Source organism: Pimephales promelas, chromosome 25, assembly GCF_988280905.1.
Source record: "Pimephales promelas chromosome 25, fPimPro1.hap1.1, whole genome shotgun sequence".
Taxonomy (NCBI): Eukaryota; Metazoa; Chordata; class Actinopteri; order Cypriniformes; family Leuciscidae; genus Pimephales; species Pimephales promelas.
Window position 1 is genome coordinate 22,796,699 of NC_142793.1, and position 18,339 is coordinate 22,815,037.

Below are 18,339 nucleotides of genomic sequence, written 5' to 3' on the forward strand. Positions count from 1 at the left end.
AACAAAACAAAACAAAACAAAAAAACCAACAGATTCTTATAGTGGGAAGAATTACACTCCACCGTTATAAAAGTGGAACCTATGACCTGCGCGTCTGGAAGACAAGGAGTGTTAGCATAGCACACGTACTTTGCGTTAATGCCATTAAACACATTTATCAGCTAAGCAATGCTATGTTAGGCTAAGCCAGGCTATGCACGGTAATTGCATCCTCTGTAATCGAGTCGTTGGCAGCCGAAGCACTGCTCTTTAAGTCTAAGCAGACGTCTGAGGCCAATGTAATTGCTGGCAATTGCAGCACCACACAGAGGACAGTGAGGAGGGGGAAGAGAGAGAGAGAGAGAGAGAGAGAGAGTGAGGAAATGAGGAGTCCTCACCTCAGCAGCTCCTGTTGAGGCTGGAATGTTGGGCTTGGTGCAAGAGAGGCAGCCAGCACTGCTATGCAGGTCAGTGGGAAGGAGAGGGAGGGAGGGAGAAACCTGGGTAGATCCAGTGTTCCTTCTCTCAACATTTCTTTCCACTCTGTCTTTCTCTGTGTCCCTCTCAACAAAAAGGTTTTATTGGTGTACTGCTGGAGTATAGTGCCAAGCCAAGTACAAAGTACAAATTTACTAAAAATAAATAAATAAATAAATAAATAAGTAAAATATTTAAATGATGGGGATGTTACGAAAATAAAGTTAATTTATTTTTATTTTTGTTGTACATTTTCAAGAGAAAAATGTGTTTTGTGCTTCACCACAAATAGTTTTTAGATTGCCTAGTCATGGTTTGTCTTGCCCTGGTATTTCCAATTGTATTGAGATACTTTGCCAATTCATCTTCTCATTTTAGGCTCCAGCAGAACTTAAAATTTCTTTGGTTTAAACTGTTTTGTTTTTATTTCCCATGTTCCATGTGTCTCTATGTAGTTTCAGGGCTCCAGACTGTGACTAAATGGTATAGTATTAGCAACTTTTGTTATATTTTTAATTTAGACTAGTGTTGTCAAAAATATCGATATTTCGATAAATATCGATACTAAAATATCGGAACGGTACCAATACTAATTTCCCGAAGTATTGATACTAGCCGAGCAGTCCAAGAGACAAAACATGTTATATTATTACCAACTCTGCTACCCCGATGCAACCAAATCAGGTGCTGGTGCAACAACACTAGTGCCACTGCTCTCAAAAGTTGTAGCAGTGTGATTTAATGGTCTCTTTCTAGTCTCCCTTGTCTCTTTTTATTCTATTGAAACATTTTGTATAGGCTGGCAAAATGTATTTATTTTGTAAATGGCTCGACTCCTACAGTACCCAAATTAATCAGCATCTATGGCATGCTATTTTTAACCATATACTTTTTTGATGTCACTGGGGCCATTTGCTTCTTCAGAATTTAAAGATGTTAGTGTTTTGTGATAGTTATTAATGGGTAATGTATTGAGTTCTTTCATTGGATCTGTGTAAAATCAGTTTTCAAAGTGCCTTTTTAAGATATCATTATTTTGGATCAACAAGTCTTGGACTGACCAGAAGGACTTTCATAGTTAACAAGCTTCATAAGAAAGACAATGCTGGATGATCTTAGCTATTACAGCAGGATCACATCCTAACCAGGACTAACTAGCCTAACCCAGCATGAGAGAATTAGTTTCTGTTTCACTTTACAGCTGATAGGTAAAGGTAATCTCTCTTTTACTCACCACAATTCAATGTCACCATCTGTGCTTTTAGTTTCTGCTTTTCTTCTGGAACTTTTCTCAGGACTTCTGAGTAGTTTGTTGACAGAGTCGGTCTCCCTCTATAATAGGGTTGCACGGTATACTGACACTATAGAAAAAAAAAGAAAAAAAGGACTGTGTCAACGTCAAAGGGTTGGTATCGATCCAACCCAACTCTAAATCATCTTTGAGCTACTGGACAAAAGTGGAGGTGGTGAGAAGTTTAGGCTTGAGGAAGAAGATCAGATTACCTTTCATTTTTTTGTTTATAGAATATAGTGTGTAAAAAGAATTTCTCTGGATTTGCAATTACATATTCATTACGCCTGCTTGCTCTTGCTGGAAACTCAACTTCCTGGAATTATTCTAAGGCCCTGGTGGTAGCAGCAAAATGCTCTTTTCATGAGAGAATTTTAATGCATATGGCTAGATAAAACTAGGCCCAACTAACCTACTTCATAACTTACAAATCCATAACTTAAAAAGGGTTTTCTGGCATATGCTGATGGTCGCTGTTAGTTGGAATGGAATGGCAAATAATATAAAAATATAACCATACAGCTAATGAGTCAACTAATCATGTAGCCAACCCACTGACTAGTTGATTTCAAGTCTGAAGTCTATTATTGCGTTTCAATAAGCTACAATCAAGATAGCACTTTACGGTCAAAATGTCATCCAGATCATTATCTTGTCTGCTATTTTTCTTCTCCCGTCTCTGTTTTTCTTTCTATCTGTCTTTATCTTCCTCCAGATACTAGCCCAGGGGGGCGGCCATGTTTATGCCTGTACGGGGTCCTGAGCTTTTGGATGTGTGACCTCAGATTTTCACAAAGGTCTATGAGCCAATTCAATGCTTAAATTGCTTGGCTAGAGGGCAAAAACAAAATGTGACGTGTATTCCAAGGGTGTTCTTCAGTATCCGAAAGGCTGTGAAAATTATTAGTGGGGAGTAAACAGGGGAGGAGAAAGAAAAGAGACACATGGCTTGTAGTAAATTAACCAGACAGAGGGAAAGCCGAGTGGCCTAAGATTCATAGCTTCTTAGGGATGTAAGAAATGGCAGGTTGAGGGAGATAGAGAGAAAAATGGCTATGCCATTGGGTCTAATAAAACTGTGTCTGTTATTGCATGTTTCTAAGCACTAGGTGCTTTTACAAGAGTATAAAGACTCACAAAAAATAAGGTCAAAATTAATGGTGTAATGGTGACTAATAATGATATCGGTTACAATCTATCAACCTTTGACTTTGACCTGAAAAATTAATATTATTTGTATATAATAAAGAGATGGACATGTTTGATTATTGCATGCAGTAAATGTGTGGGAAAATAATGCAAAAATTGCTTGCTGGAGAAAGTAGCAATGCTACTAGAATAGGTAGAGCGTTTTGAAAACAGCTGAGCTTCTGTCATGCTAATGAAAAATGTTTAGTTGGCTTCTCCCCTACACTGGCACACAGACACCATACAGACGCTCAATCAGAGAGACCAGACTTTAATAGGCATGCCAGTGGGCAGCTGGCACGGAGCAGGGTGGCTATTTTTAGACTGAATGGAGATTAATTTACTTAAAAAAAATAACTTTCTTTCTTTTTCTCATTCACTCTGTCTGTTTCTGCCTTTGCGATCAGGGCCTCTGTGGTGGTTCTCACGTTTCCCTTTTTCTTTCTGCCTCTGTCTCTTATCCACTTTCTTTCCATATTTTCCACACATTCCTGTTTTCCTCCCTCTCTCTCCTTACTCAGCCACATTAAATCTGATGTAATGCTTACCCCCAGATACCCTAATACTCTGCTCGGAGCGAACCGGCTGCCAAGACCCCTGCTTGCATCTGTCGAGTGATCTGTATCCCTTCGTCACTCATAACACGAACAACGGAGAAAATGATCTCTAAGGTGTTCAGAATATGCATAATGTTCTGGCCAGTTGGCAGGGTATTGCTTGGGTTTTCTGGGTGGCTGCTCGGTGATTACTTACTAACCCACACCAAATTTCTACTCTATCGGGTGGGGAATATGAGCCAAAATATCATTTCACGATAATGATATATTTAACAATATAGTTATTTTTGCTTTAAATAAGGTTTTTATATCGTACACATTTTTTGAGATCATCAGGCTTGCTGCGTTGTTCAGCTGCAACACCGGTTAAATGTGTGCACCGTCATTTAGATATTTTTATAGTAATAAAAATAATTTAGTTCACTACAACTGAACGTGTCTTCTCAATGCAGCACAGATCAGTTGCAGGAGCCAGGTTTCATTTTTATCAAAGCCAATTGTAATAGTGCCTATTTGGCAATATATTGGATTTAAACACAATGCTAATAGGGAACCTGCAAAAAATTAGTTTTTCTAGTTGTTGTGTTTTTCATTAAGAATGATAATGAATCCACCATTCAAACAATTGCCGCCCTGAATTGACGCTAATTTGAAACGGTGCGTGTACACTGGCACGGAGCGTTTTCAGTTCATTCCTATTGAAGCTCAACTTTCGTAGGAATTAATTGAAAACGCTTGCTCTGATGCACACCGTTATGAATACCCGTGCGGCATTACCATTTTAACGGTTTAAAATCACTCATTTTTAAAATGCAATGCTTAAAAAACGCATGCAAATGATAAGATCACATGAGCGTAACCGCGGTAGAGGCAATAGTCAAATTTCTACCGGTTAATTGTAATAACAATAATAATAAATTTCTACTCTACTTTGGCCTCAAGAGAGAATATGAGTCTGAAGCTCCTTCGTTGGGCTTTGATTATGAGGCGTGTCGTAACCGGACCAGGAAAAAAAAAAACCCTCTGCACTCAATTGGATAGTCGGTAAACCTACAACCAATCAGAGCAACGCAGTAAAGCCGCCTTTCCACTGCACACGACAAACGACAGCCGTCGGACCGGAAGTCATTCATTTCCAATGGAGAGTCGTACGGGAACTGCGGGGAGTTCCGATCATATGCGTATGCGGAAAATTCGGATCCGTTTTGAGCTTTGAATCCGTTGAAATATCTGAACTTCTGCGGCTAGACCGTATGCGACCGGCCAACCGGAAGTGATGTATTCTAATAAAAACTAGAATTACCAATATTTTAACTCTTTAATGTTGTTCTGTAAACGCTCGCTCTGTAAAATGTTGGTTATAATTAACTATAGCAGAAAAAATATTTTATAATTATTAAACCAATATTTATACTACTATATTTTTATTTGAGATGAATCGAGGGTCATTTGTTTTGTGTAGATATATTCATGCATGCATTACATTTATTAAAATCATTAATTTTACCATTGTGAATATCCTAGGGTAACGGTTGCTTCACGACCAATTTCAAAGTTCCGTGCGACTGACACTAGGGGGCGAAATGCGACAATCGTGTGCAGTGGAAAGGCGGCTTAAGTCAACTCCTTTGCATAGCGCAGTTTTCAAATACAGAACTTACTTATTTTAGAAGTTAAATAACGAGTGTTGCTTTCTTTTACTTCTCCATGAGTGCCACCAAAGGTGAAACCACAACGACCACAGGCTTTTCATCACGTCCCATCTTCTTAACGACCATCAGAGCCAGCTGATAAGTTACACTTTTTCCCGAATCATGTTGGAAGGACGCCAAATATATCTTTCCGATCGACAAATGCCTTGATTGCGGTATTCTGTTTGTCTATTCAAATGAATGCGCTGTCGATTTATTTTACAAAAGACGCAACAGTGGAATCTATACATCTCAATTCTCCAGCTGCAGTCATCTCTGACAAGCGCTCTTTGATAACGTGATGATTACGTCCCTGCAGATCATCTGTCCATCATCGTATAAAGCCCGCCCTGGCAATTTGATTGGCCCGATCATTTTTTGCCTGATCATAATTACTCCTCAATGGATCGAGTCCAGACCGAACTTCCCGACCAAAAAATGTTGTGGGCGGAGTTCGGGCTGGCATCCAGGCTACCTCAAATTACCAATCGTAAAAAAAACGGTGTACTAATCAAAACGTGACCCTGGTAACAGGACCAGTACAATTTTAACACTAAATAACATTATACATTGTGTTTGTGCGAGCTTAGGCCCGCTCATATTGCCATTTGCCACACTAAGAACAGAAAGTGATGCCGAAGCTGCCTTCTGCATTCACACACACATCTCACAAAACTCCTGTTCCAGGTGCAGCAAAAGGGGAAACACGCTCCCTTGCCTTTTACAGGGCTCTTTCGCCCTGACCCGTGACACTTTATTGGGACACAGACTGCAGCTACAGTAGCAGTGCTTACTGGTTCAGGCTCGAGCGGAGCGAGCTGCCCTATGATTCACAAGCGCCAACGATAACCTGCCAATCACAATCAACTTCTGCATGAAAAGTAGGGGTCGAAACTCAACTCAATGCAAATAATTGAAAGCACATGTTGCCAATTTTTTTTTCTCCCCCCACTGCAATTATTTGGGAATGAGCCGCAATATTTTGCTGAGTGCAACACACAGAGCTCCCCACTCCCCGGGAGAGAGTGGAAAACTCCGCCTCAGCAGTACCGGTGAATATCTCTTATAATGATAGGGGCAGGATAAAATAGGCGACTGCTAGCATGCTATTTAATAATCAGAGGGAGGATAGAGTCAGGGGCGTAGCAGCCATTATAACGGCCCCCACCCCCCACATTTTAGGAGATAATCATTACAGTTGAGTTTTGCTTTGCTTTGCTGCAGTGCAAATAATAAACTAGGTGGCAGCTTAAATGACAGCTTTAAGACTAAGCAGACGTCTGATACACCCAGACTGCATTGGCAGTCGATCAGACGAACAATCAGCAAGCGATAATTCTAATGGCCACTTACTTTGTCAACACTGGGCAAAAGTTATTTCATCTAAATAATTTTAATGTGCCATGCTGAGTAGTTTTATAATGTAATACTAATAATAATAATTCATTACATTTATATAGCGCTTTTCTCATCACTCAAAGCGCTTTACATGGAAGGGGGAATCTCCTCTAGAGCCCGACCGATAAAGGATTTTGAAGGCCGATACCGATGCAAATATTTTTGGGTTTTAAAATCCGATATTCCGATATATCGGCCGATATTTTATTTATTTAAACTGGAGATGATTAGTCACAAATTTTGTCATGCTTATTTGAGTTAAGAGAACTGATGGGGATGTTCTTTTAATTGTTATTCAAGCAATGTATGTATCGTGACCAACTCAACGAGTGTTGCCAACAGGAACGTTGTAGAGTGCCCTCTGGTGGACAAACTATACAACTCCAACACTCATGACATGGTTCAAACGTGTTTCGTCCGTTCTTATTTTATTTTTGAAATATTCATTTTTCAGCCATTATAACTGCCGATACCGATAGTTTGGAAAATGCCTAATATCGGCCAATAATATCGGTCTACCGATATATCGTCTGGCTCTAATCTCCTCATCCACCTGCATGATGCGACGGCAGCCATTTTGCACCAGAACACCCACCAAACTTAGCTTATTGGTGGAGAGGAGACGGAGTGATGAAGCCAATTGGTGTGTGTGTGTAATACATATATATTCTGAAGGAACTAGCTGTCAGCAAGCAGCAGTAGAGAAACCAATAAGGACCTTTTTTTCCTGTCACCACCATATTTTAGTCTGTCACAGAGACTGAGTATTGAAGTGGATGTGTACAAAGTAATGGAGGGCAGAAGAGATGGATTATAGGAGATCTCTCTGTGTAATGAATTCAAAATTAATTGGATGAATTTATTATTGCTACCGATCCTGATCTGAATTTTTGCTCACACTGTTCGTTCGTTGACCAGAGAATAACTCTTAATATTCAACAATATTATTGATCTGACGAGCTGGATGATTAATAATGGATGGCATATTTTTTTTTGCAGAACTTCTTTGTAGTTTAAATAATTGATCTTTACAATGAAACTGAATAAACACTGAACTGACTTCAGCTGAAATGCATAATTTTCCATTTTGAAAAAAATCTGTTTTGTATAAAGCGTTATATAAATAAAGGTGCCTTGACTTTCTAACATACTCAGAGTGTGTAAGGGTATACTGTGTGTGTGTTAGATAAAACCCACCCCTGATCAGGTGCATCATGGCAGCTGTCACATCACAAAACCTTTTAAGCACGCTTAAACATTCCTATTAGAGGCCTTTGTGAACAAAACAATCCCATTGTCGGGAACCATGTCTAAGGAGTTTCACCTTTCTGGCTGTTTTTAAAGCACTTATGTAGTTCACATTCTTGGAGCTCTGTTTCACACATACATTACCTTAAAGACGTTTAGAGGATTCCCTTTGATGTAAATTGACAAATACAGTTGTAACTATAAACTAGCCTAAATTGCATAACACTTCTATGAATCCAACAAATACATGATTAAGCTGTTCAAATGAGATGATTTAATTATAGTAGGTAAACATCTTCCCTTCCTAGGGGCCCTGCAAACACACCAAATTCAACATAAGTTTCCATAAATGGACGTCAATGTGTCTTTGGGACTAATCTTAATGTCCCGTCTCAGAAAACAGCTAAAGGCAAACACACTCCACTCACATGGACACCCACAAACACAAGATTGTGGGGCAACCGCAGTCATCAACTCATCACTTTGCACTAGTGTAGATTGATGTCTGATCAGATGTTGAGGGTTCACAAATTAAAGTTTATTCTGCGGCAGAAGCCTCTAGATAGCTATTAAGTTTCCATACCAACATCACATGATGAGGAAGTTTTGATGCCCATGTGTGTCCGGAAGAATCCCGTTCTTTTATCCTAAGCCATCTGTGTTGAGAAGTCACAGATGGTTCATATAACAAAGGCTTTCCCCCTCATATCCTTGGTTATTTAGAGCCACACATTTGATAGGAAACCAGACTATGGAGATTGGACATTAAAAGCTCTTGACCTTAACAAAAGCCAAGAAGATGCTAAAGATTTTCAATACAGATCACAGATAGAGTCTTGGTTTGGGATGTACAAGAATGTACCGCCTAAAAAGAATGGGAAGCCCAAAGCTTTAACTTTGAATGAATGTTGAGGCCAGAAAGATGCAAAACTACACAAGTGCAAAGCCATGGCAATTGTTGACCTAAAGTGAACTGACCGTAGAGAAATACTGTGTGCCAACTATGTCTCCACTTGAGGCAGAGTAGAGAATGTAATGTTTTTCTAGGATTTTTGTACACAATGACTATCCTTATAGACCCTTTTACAGTTGGAAACATGGTGACGTTTTTTCGTGGGCGGAGCTTAGGTGGAGGCAGAAAGATCCATCTGGCCGCTTCACTAACGCGAGTTAGCAAGGATTGTTAGCTTGTTTTTTAACAATGACTGGAGAAAATGCGATATTATCTTAATGCGTAAGGTCACTCAGTGTCCAGGACCGCGATTGTTATTTCCAAAAGTTATTTTTAACGGACGGAACCAGATTGGCCGACCTGTAGCCGCCTATACGCTCACTCAATGCATGGATGATCTGACGGGATTAACGTACGTTACCTCGGTTGAGTGGCCTGACTTCTACACCTACCTTATAGAGAAACCGATCGTAAAGAGAAACTGAGGCATATAAATCTTTAGATGCCTATATGGTCCTGTACAAGACTTGTGTGTACGATCCGCAGTTCTGCCGAGCCAGCGCCGAGACCACGACAATGTAAAGAGTGACATTACAGTGCGATTTTAATGATGTGAATATTTTCTAGAAATAAAAGTTCCAGACACAGCATATTCATTTTTCATCAATTCTTGCACCAAACAACACAACAAGATGACATTTAATAATAGTAACAATTATTTAAGCTCCTTATTATGTAGCCGAATCTGTGCTGTTTTGCATTGACCGCCTCCAGTTTTCACTTTGTTTTGCCTCCAGCTAGCGCCGTGACGTAACTGTGACGTCGGCGCAAAAGGGGTCTATAAGTCGCCTTTGAAAACAGAAACTGTCCCATAATTGAGAGTAAACAGAAAAAAAGCCTACAGAAACCGTGTTCATCTTATCTTCCCTATTGTGATGTACATCCAAGTTTAACATATTTTGAACAAGACAAAAATGTACGGCGGCACTTGATTTTATCCGTCGGTAATTGTTTGGATCGTTGGACCATCATTTGCTAATTGCTGCGACCTCGTGTGAGTGACAGGATAAAATAAAGGGATTATTGTCTAAGTGGTGAACACGTCATCAGAGAAGAGATGCTCCAGTGGGAGTTTATGAGAGTATGTGATTTATTTTGCACAGCTAAATCATTTATAATAACCACTGCTTTATTCCTTAAAAAATAAGAATTGTCCATTTTGATTTCATTGTGCGCAAAAAGAAGTATAAGAGTGAAGAATCACACTCCTTGACCTCATTACCTGGTCAGTCTACCTCAGGACACTCCACATATGGGACTTTAATATGAGGGTTTTTCCAAAGCAGAACCTGTTAGTACTTGTCATAAAAGCATCTAGGGGTGCACATTAGCCTTAGGTAAAAGAGAAAGTGACACGTGTGGCCGACACTCCCTCCCTCTGCTGTTGACCTTTCCTTTTACAATTTCACCCCTCCCGTCCCTGGTATTCTGCCCACCAGACCTGTTTACTTTGTCCCTCTCCTCTTTTCTCTTTCTCCCACCACCTGTTCCTCCTTTTCTACACCTGCAATGTCATAGAAACAGTTATGTAAACTCGTTTTCTTTCCATGCCTATTTCTTCATGCCATTAATGTTCTTAACACATTCCAGATCCATTAGGCAGCAAATACTGTTGACCAGTAACTGTTAACTATAACCTCAAGTGGGTCCTTGGTGGCTTACCAATCCCAAATCAGCCACATTCTGATTTCAGGAAGTTTTGTGCTAATAGAAACCATTCATTTTGATTTGTCAATATATAAGCAACTGACATACCTAAGAAAGAAACTTCTTGCCATGAAATGGAAAATAAGCAATGAAGCTGCTGGAAGCAATTTCTGCAGCATTAGTGGGATGAACAGGTAATCCAAAAACCCTAATCAAACAATTTAACCAGTTAATACAAGTCTTAAGAATAACTGGAAAATTCCAGGCAGGTGTGTTGGAGCAAGATTGGTGACAGCAACTCTCAGGCATTCAGGACAGGTGAATGCATGAATAAAAGTAGTGATGGACAGATGAAACAGTATTGAGATGGAGGTGCAAAAACAGATTTGAAAGGAGAGGGAAGTCCGGGATTGAGTCTTTCCCGCAAAATCATTGGCGCTGATGTATGAAGCATGCTACACTAACGCTCCAAATCTATCACCTAAGTCATAGACGCATGATTCACTTCAGCCAAGAATCTGCATTTATGAATGATTGAATTGTGCGCGACTGATCGAATATACCTTTTTGCACACTTCTATCTCAGATAGCCTCTCATGTGAGTGACTCTTGTGTATTCAGATTTTGGACAATTAGCTATTCTGGCCAGGAGACACCTTCTTACACACTAAGTGACAATCACATTTTGTTTTATTTCTGCAATGTTTACTCTGGTACATCTGAAATTGGCAATTTCTCAAACAATCTGAATCTGAATCTACATTTGTGCTCAAGGACATCTCATTAACTTGCTACCGAATGTCTCGTATGACATTTGGACAACTCCGTGTCAAAATTCGGTGTAACTTGTCCTGCACATCAAACCATGTGGCTTATCTGCAATTACTTTTCTAAGCAATCAAACTTACCATATTTCATTCGGCAAACGATGTAATGGCAAAAAATAAATAAATAAATAAAAATAAAATCTAGAGGAATATCAAAGACTTGTTTTGACTTGAGCAGGGAAGTAAAGCACCAAAATAGCACTCGGAATACCCTAGCAACCACTCAGACCACCTTAGCAACTGCAGAGCCCAACACATGTGGCTGTGTTTTCTTTACAGGTAACTATCACTGTTTTCTTCCAAAAATGTGAAATTCTAATTATTCTATAATAAAGCTACTGACATTTGTTGACGTGAGACATTGATAATAAATAATAATTTTATTTATTTAATAAAAAATAATAATTGAACAAATTAGAATTGAGTAATAGTTAATCAAATTAACATTCTAATTAATTCTAATTTGTACAATTTAATTAATAATATTGCTTGTAATATGTTGCCACAATTTTATTGATTAGATAAAGCATATTATTTTTTTCAGTGTATGCCTTAAGAATTAAAGTGTTTTTTTGCTATGCATCAAGGGATGTTTTCTGGGATTTTTTTTTCGTTTGCAACCCCTTGCTTCCTCACAAACTGTGTGAATGTTTATGAATGAGAGCTGCTCGAGGGTGTGTACTACATTTGCCAAAATGGCTATGTGGTGCTCATTTGTCTCATTTGGTGTGTGCCAGTGTTTACACAGCCTCATAAACAAAGACGTCCAGCCGGAAGTGCTCAGCATAGATACGCCTGACCTCTTCATCAGCTAACTAAGCTGTTAAGAACCATATGCTATCTTTAACCCCACTGATGGCAGTGCGTGTGTGTGGCATTGATGCTGAGGAGATGGTAGTAAGTAAAAAAAAAAAAATGTAGTGCCTTAGTCACAACCAGCTGTCGGATACATTTCAGCACCGGTAACATCAAGAAGACCACATACACAGTGCACATCAGATAAACCAAAATGTTTATCTAAACTAGACACACTCCATTTGCTTTCGAGAGACAATATAAACAAACGTATTACAGTTCTTGAGCACACTTTGAAAAAGATTCGCAAATAGAAACCGATGACATAGCACTACTAGTACTGTGAAACCAGACATATTTGCTTTTTCTGATGCTCGAGGTCAAGGTGACGTGGCCTTCTGGATCACACACAGGAAGCTAACTAGCTATCAAAAGTGTATCTAATTTAGCTAAAATGTTTAGATGTTTCTCACTAGATAACTGCCTTTCCAAGAACTTTACAGACCTTTGAATAACCATATTGATCTGTGCATAGAAAAAAAGTCTCCCATTTCCCACGGATCACTCCTGAATAAGTCGTTTGAACCGGTTATGCTTACTCCGACCCAGCAAACATGCGTGTTTGAGGCACAAACACTGCAGCGTCTGGGCGCACCCATGGGGAATGTGACATCAGGGCCTGACTATAGCAGCTGGGCTCCATGCAGCATTTACAGGTAAGAAGAGTGCCACAGTGGTTTACCCACACATCTAAGAACCGCCCTGGTGGCACAGACAAGGCCAGATTCAGGTCATTGAACAGGACAGATGCACTATAATGGGTTCAAGCGTGGGTACATGCAAAACCTAGTGACCTGCCTTCTTTTGTATTGTTTACATAGGCAGCTTGCTTCTAAATGAAACCTTTTACGGCACTTATTTAAAAAGCCTCTTCATCGACAACTCATTCATCCAGAAATAAAAAAATATCATAATTTGTCTAATCATAATTTGTTTTTTGTTTTTTTGTGTGTTTCACAGAAGTCATTCAGGTTTGTAACAACATGAGGTTGAGTAAATGATTTTTGTGAAGCATATTCCAGATAAATATAACTTTTCAGGTGAAGGACACAAAATTTTCTGATTTTAGCATGTTATTAAGTTAAGCACAAATACATAATCCCGCAATATAAGGTAAACCATGAGACTAAAATGAGATTAGACGATTTCATATTAATACGTAATAGGGATATTTCCAAAGAATGTGAGCAATTGTGTCCCTTCCACAAAGCTATTAGCAAGACGATGGTCAATTTAAGCAACTCATTTCTAAAAATCTTAAGTGGGATTTTAAAACGTTTATCAGACAATATTCCTTAAATATTTATATTCATTTTTTCCACAAGTTGAAATCAGTAGGGCTGATAGGCGATGTCCACCTCGCCAAAGTATATTTGTCACAATACATGTCATTTTGTCTAAAATTTAATGCAGCATCACAAGACAAATGTTGACTACAGCTAAGAGAGAGATTTTAAACTATGAAGTAGGTAGCAAAAACAAATGCCAAAGACTTTTTTAGACTAAATATAAATATACACTTCTATGCGTATATATGCATAGCCGATATACAATCTAACAAACAAGTGTTCTCCAAGAAATATGAAGGTATGTGTAAACAAATCATTGAATACTGAATTAAGTGTTTGCATAGTCTGTACAAACACAAACAAACACATCTATTCAAACTAAAGCACATTCCTCTGCAGTGTGAGGTGTTGGGATCAGTACAGTACAGTGGTTTGAGACGGGCAAAGTGACTCAAAATCCACTATTCATTTAGCTAATCAAAATTGCTGACCCATTTCCACAGATCTTCAAAAAGAACCCCCCCCCCCACAAAAGACATGACAGGGAGTCCTTTAAAAAGCTCATGGTGGTTTTCTTCTTCGAATAGATTATGACATCAGCTTTGGGCAGGTCAGCTGTCTGCCTGAGCAAAACAAACGTGTCTAAACAATGCCACATCTGGAGATGGAGAAGGGTGATTGAGAGAGAGGAAAGCGTATGGAAAAGAAGAAAAAAACAGGGGGAGGGAGACAAAGTAGAGGAGGAATGTGGCGGAAGAGAGTGGAAATGAAAAAAAGGGGAAGCAGCCAGCTGTTTTGGACAAGTGCCAGAGTGTCTGGGGATGTGCAAAGCTCTAGTTTACGGGAGATTCCCTCAAACAGACCTTTCTGAACGTGTAAACCCCCAGCCATGTGCCTGAGAGAAAGAAATAGCATCTCATCTACCTCACACTCTGAAAAATGCTGGGTTGTTTTAACCCAATTTTGGGTAAAATATGGACAAACCCAGCCATTGGGTTATATTCTTAAATTACATTTTAACCCAAACGGCTGGGTTTGTCCATATTTTACCCAAAATTGGGTTAAAACAACCCAGCATTTTTTATCTTAGTCATCAACAAACTGCAAATACTAACACACACACACACACACACACACATTACTAAACTACCTCAAACAGTTCAGATTTTGACAACACTATTCTGGTACTTTTGTACAAATCTACATAGTCACATTTCATTTATCCATAAATAAATCGAATACCAATCTGAATATAAAGGCACTATAATCTTTTTGCAAAGAAAAATAGATTTTCTTAAGAATAACCTCTTTCATGAGTTGCTAGCAGATCCTGATTGGTTGCTAGAGGGTTGAAAGTACACCTCCATGTCTACAGTAGATATTGCTCAGGTCCAATTTTATTCTGTTTATGGAATTCTTTCAACCATTTATCATTAACCATTCTGAATGCTTAGAAAAGTAATAAAACACTCCTCAATACGCTACAACATTTTAAATTTAATTCATGTCTGTCGCACAAACTTTGTCAAAGCAAACGCTACTAATTCATTACTAATTAGTCATGAAGCTGACACATTTTCAAAGCAGTCCTCTCTGACATAAAAATGTATTTGTTTGTTTGTTTTTCTGCTTGGGTTTAAAAAGTGTCTTTAACTGACTGCAGACACAATTCTCTCTCTCTCTCTCTCTCTCTCTCTCTCTCTCTCTCTCTCTCTCTCTCTCTCTCTCTGTAAAACCAACATTATGGGGACAAAATGTCCCCACAAAGATGTCAATATACAAAATACTTTTCCTTATGGGACATTTTTTTGGTCCAAATGAGGAAAACAGCTTATAAATCATTCTAAGTGGTGTTTTTTGAAAATGTAAAAATGCAGAACGTTTTCTGTGATGGGTCTGTTTAGTGTGTGTGTGTGAGAGAGAGAGAGGGATATTTATGTTTATATCTTTGGCATAACTGACCAAAAGTAGTACCACAACTTTCACACGTCCACACATAAACACACTCGCCAAATCCCTAAACTGTCATTTCATCTGCATCTGCACACTACTCTAAACACATCCCTGATTATAATGTCCTGTTAAACATTTTGAAAGCAGATTTCCCACAATGCTTTTCTACATGCTCTGCCATATCCCTTGTCCCTTGTAGAACTAGCAAAGGCAGTATCTTTACAACTATGTTCCTTTTTAGAAAGAGATGATATCTGCGAGGATTTTCAGTCAGGATTTAGACCGTACCATAGTACCGAGACAGCTCTCATTAGAGTCACAGATGTCTTATCAATCACAAGTTCAGTATGGCGTACCCCCGTTGCTGTTTACTCTGTTCATGTTACCCTTAGGAGATATCATTAGGAAGCATGGAATTAGTTTTTGCTGTTATGCTGAGGATATTCAGCTCTATATTTCTTCACGCCCTGATGAAACTTAACAATTCACAAAATTAACGGAATACATAGCTGATATAAAAAAAATGGATGACTAGTAATTTCCTACCACTAAATTCTGAAAAAACTGAGATTCTAGACTAGACTAAAAAAAACTAGACTGAGATTGGACTAAAAAAACTTCCTCATTCAATAACTTGGAATACAGTTTAAAGGGATACTCCACTTTTTTGGAAATAGGCTCATTTTACAACTCCCCAGAGTTAAACAGTTGGGTTTTACCATTTTCGAATCCATTTAGCCGATTTTCTGATATTTAGAAGAATATCAGTAACCAGACAGTTTCTGGTCTCATTGACTTCCATAGTATATTTTTTCCTACAATGGAAGTCAATGAGACCAGATACTGTCTGGTTACTGATATTCTTATAAATATCAGAAAATCGGCTGAACGGATTAAAAAAAATGGTAAAACCCAACTGTTTAACTCTGGGGGAGTTGTAAAATGAGCCTATTTCCAAAAAAAAGTGGAGTATCCCTTTAACACTTGATGGCTGCTCTGTTAAGTCTTTGTCATCAGGAACCTGAGTGTGCTCTTTGATAGCAATCTCTCATTTGAAAGTCACAAGAATACTATCTGAAAAACGCATTTTTTCATCTTTAAAATATATCTAAATTACGCCATATGCTCTCATTGACAAATGTGGAACAATTAGTTCATGCGTTCATGAAATCAAGGCTAGTATGCTTAATAAACAAACTTCAGCTAGCTGAAAACGAAGCAACTCGAGTTTTTACCAGAACCAGGAAGTATGACCATATTAGCCCGGTTCTGTCAACCCTGCATTGGCTGCCCATTAAACATCACATAAATTTTAAAATATTGCTGATTACTTACAAAGCACTAAATAGTTTAGCTCCCCAGTACTTGAGCGAGCACTTAACGCATTATAGTCCTTCACGTCTATTGTAATCTCAAAATTCCGGCCAGCTGATAAAATCTAGAATAGTAAAATCGACTACTGGCGGTAGATCCTTTTCCTATTGAGCACCAAAACTTTGGAACAGTCTTCCTAACATTGTCCGGGAAGCAGACACAATCTGTCAGTTCAAATCTAGACTAAAAACACATCTTTTTGACCTAGCATACACATAAAACACTATAGACTTCTATAATTCAATTTCGGCTGCATAGATTAGGTCAGCCGGAACCAGGAACACTTCCCATAAATCCTGATGTACTCGTTACATCATAAGATGAATGGCGTCTATGCTAATATTAGTCTCTCTGTTTATCCAAAGGTTTACCGCAGTCCGCCGGATCCAGGCCGTATCCAGATCTGATGAAGGACCTGCGCCTGGACATGACGACAACGCAGTCCTTCGCATTTTTGAAGTTTGCGCAGCGAGAACTTAAGAGTTTTCTGTTAAAACGGGGTCGTGTTAGCGGCCCTTAAGTTAATATCTAATGATCGTTGCAACTGAAGTGAATCAATCAAAACTTGACCTGGAAAATAACTTTATTCTAGAGCTGCTAAAAAAACAAAACAATCTCTGTTACTTTGATTTCCCGTTATCACTGTGAAGCCGCTTTGGAACAATCCTTTGTTCAAAGCGCTATATAAATAAAGATGGCTTGACAACAAATATCTTGTGAAAAATCACCTACAAAACAAAATACACTTCAAAGGCCTATATCTGGAATCAGTCAACTTCATGTATCCAAGTAATACTCTTTCCTGTATTTATCAAGACACCCCAATTTTACTGTTTCTCTGACATATTTTTCCTTGCTGAGCATATTGACATATTTTGTCCTTCCTCAACATTACTTGAGCTGATTCGGAAGAAGTGGATTTCTCTCAGGCCACCCTCAAGTCTACTGGATTATCTGCCATTTGAACAGGATAAGTATGATCACTTGAAAAAGTTACCTTGTGAAGCATAATAGTTTGAGTTAAGAATTTGTTCAAATGATAATAATGCTTACCTTCCTGACACAAACCTAATCCGCAAATCGTTTCTTTGGAAGGTTTTTCTAATCACATTAAATCAAGACCGGTTTTATAAGGCTCACCACTTGAGTTAATAGAGGATAAAATACTATTAGTGCCTAACGTTTTCCAAATTCTAATAAGGAGCGTGCAATTTTGATTTGTTTTAAGGGAATGATGCATAGGTAACTGCTGATCTCCTGAGCAGTTAAAGTTAAGAGCTCTGCTGCTAGTTCCATTACGGCTCAGAGTTTGTATGTGTTTGCACGTGCACAAATGCAATGACTTCAGGAATCCTCGCAGGATAGGGTTAGAGTTACAAATCGTCAGGCGGTGGTCAAAAGGTCAGACTAAATTGTTGCGCCCACCCAACTGTAGACCCCCGGTAACAGCGTTAACAAGGAATGTGTGAAACAAACAATCATATGCAGCAGGAATACAGACAGAGAACAGTAGACACTGTTTGACAGGGGTCTCCCTAACCCCCCGTTGTTTT

At 38.8% G+C, this 18,339-nt stretch overlaps 1 protein-coding gene across 1 annotated transcript in view; it reads right to left on the bottom strand.

Annotated features, from left to right (window-relative positions):
* The window catches only part of znf469 (zinc finger protein 469), a 31,368-nt gene extending 29,558 nt beyond the window's left edge, over positions 1–1,810 (bottom strand). The window contains exon 1 of the mRNA XM_089127496.1: positions 1,691–1,810. The gene's annotated coding sequence lies outside the window, so the exon portion shown is untranslated. The remainder of the gene's footprint in view (positions 1–1,690) is intronic.
* Between the last annotated feature and the right edge of the window lie 16,529 nt (positions 1,811–18,339).